The 2,500-nt window shown below is 43.7% G+C and overlaps 1 protein-coding gene across 1 annotated transcript in view; it reads right to left on the bottom strand.

The window, feature by feature from the left end:
• hmcn1 (hemicentin 1) overlaps nucleotides 1–2,500 on the bottom strand; it is a 133,004-nt gene that overhangs the window by 75,856 nt on the left and 54,648 nt on the right. The gene's annotated exons all lie outside the window — the stretch shown is intronic.

Here is a 2,500-nt window from a genome sequence, read left to right as displayed (position 1 = left end):
AGGTCTGAAGTGCTAACCAGTAGGCCACGGCTGCCCCGGCTGAGAGGAAAAGCCCTCTCATAGTCTACGCATGCTATGCAGAACAGATGAGGTGTCCTCAGATCAGTGATATGGCATTTGCGACAGCGTCAAATAACAGCATTTTGCTGCTTTGCGATACTGAGACAACCATAGACATAATAGAGATAGACGCTGCATTGGCTGCTGGAAACAAGAAATGCGTCCGCCATCTTGGACCGGTCATACTCCTCGTTGCGTTGCAGCAAAAGACACAATGGAGACAACACTACACAAATGTGTTTCACTAGTTCGCCCGTCGGTATGATTGCTATGCAGTTTGCTGAGTGCATAAGCTAAGCGCATGTTTGGCATGGTAGCCGGGGTGTGTGACGTATGGATAAGGAGGCCGGCGTAAATATCCTGGCCGGGAGGCAGGTGAGTTAATTGCTGTCAATCATCCCTAAGGGCTCCTCCCGAACTTTGTTTAGAAAAATATAATTTAGAGAACTACACAAGATGTGTTCAAATCAGAATTTGAGCAGTGATGACCACATGTTTGGCAGAAAAAGAAATAATGATGATCAGGCTTAATAAACCATAATTCATAATGATGTGCCCACCTTACCTAATGCTGTAGTTGATGTGTTGTTCATGCATAAATGAAAGACTATGAACTTATGTCAATTCCTGATGATTCATGACATATTAAAGGAATTATCCGGAGTAAAATGCACTTTAGATCGATTTACGGATGATTGGGGGTACATACGTTGAGTTGACATCAAAATCATGTCATTCGGATGTGTTTTGAGAAAGTTCGATTGTACCGTTTTCAGTCACACAACTCGTAGCCTGGAAGTGAGCAGGGCATTTCAATTTCGCCGCTACAAAACGCTATTTTTATACCTCTTTATAGGTACCTCCTTATACGAACTTTCTCAAAACACATCCGAATGACATGATTTTGATGTCAACTCAACGTATCCCCGTACCCCCAATCATCCGTAAATCGATCTAAAGTGCGTTTTACTCCGGATAATTCCTTTAAGTAATGAAGTAATACATAAATCATGAATTAATTAATGCATGAATTTATGATAATTCATGTATCCTTACCGTAAAGGTTTACCGCCATTTTTAACATCTACACACTGCACAGCACCTGAAAACTGTGCACTAATGTGAAAGAGTGCACGGCGCATGTGTGTCTGAGGCTAGCTGGTCCTATAGGGGTATTAGTGTACTCAGTCGAGCATGTGTGTCTGAGGCTAGCTGGTCCTATAGGGGTATTAGTGTACTCAGTCGAGCATGTGTGGAGGCATGCTGTGAAAAGTTGGGCACACGGTCAGTGCATCACAGCGTACTATATTTGCTAGATTTGTTAAATATCCCAGACAGCCACCGAACCTGGAATGGACGTGGGAGTGAGCCACTAGATCGGAGCCTCATCAGGGCCTGGTCCGTTCTGGAGTCGTTAGTTATGTGGGGTATTTATGCGGTTTTCCACTCTGTCTTGGGCCATTTGCTGTGTGGTGGAGGAAATCCTGCATACAGATATGACCTAGTTTCTGACCATAAGAAGGGTTCCAGTTGCCCATGCCATGAAGCAAGCAGGCACACACACACACACACACACACACACACGCACGCACACACACACACACACACACACACACACACACACACACACACACACACACACGCGCACACACACACATACACACACACACACACACACACACACACACACACACACATACACACACACACACTTTTGCACAGCATGACCAATCCCCATCTTCTGAGGTATAGCACGACGTCGACATGATGAGACTGGTTTCAATAAAAATGCCAGAACACATTTTCCCTTTTCCTGTTCACGGCTTCGCCTTGGCGCTCGGGAACACCACACTTCTCCTTTCTGCTTTGTCTCTCATTCTCTCTCTGACCCACACACACACACACACACAAACACACACACACACACACACACACACACACACACACACAAATATTTGCACACACCAACACAAGGTGAGAACATAAGGTTAACACAGGTGAAGAAAAACTGAGTAAAAAGACACAGGGCTCGATGTACAAAGACAGCGTAATTAGCGAGTTTCTCTGTATGCAGAAATGAAACGCTGTTCCTTGCAATATTGCGTGGAATTTCGCCCCTCTCCACCCTCTAAAGCAAGCACAGTTGTTGTTAAGTTACCCATCAATGGCAACATTAAAAGGAATCAAAAGTTTAGCGATCATACATGATAATAAAATGTCAACAAGCAGTGACATTATACAGAGCATTAGTTCTACTCCACTTTTAAAAGGAAATACTCAAACAATTTCCTGCATGTACAGTATAGGCTATGACAGACTTAAATACCTTAGTCTAGCAGATTTGGAAGTGGATAACGTGACAGTGAAAGAACGACATTAGAAAGGCAAACAAAAGTTAAGGTTGCTTTGGACAAAGTGCAATGAAGAAAAACTGGTGCCA

Source organism: Alosa pseudoharengus, unplaced genomic scaffold, assembly GCF_046254945.1.
Source record: "Alosa pseudoharengus isolate Yale_2024_CS ecotype anadromous, Long Island Sound unplaced genomic scaffold, YU_APseudo_1.1 YU_APseudo_1.1_scf_11, whole genome shotgun sequence".
In the NCBI taxonomy this organism is placed as follows: Eukaryota; Metazoa; Chordata; class Actinopteri; order Clupeiformes; family Clupeidae; genus Alosa; species Alosa pseudoharengus.
Note: the sequence above shows the minus strand (reverse complement) of the source record. Positions and strands in the feature narration are given on the sequence as shown.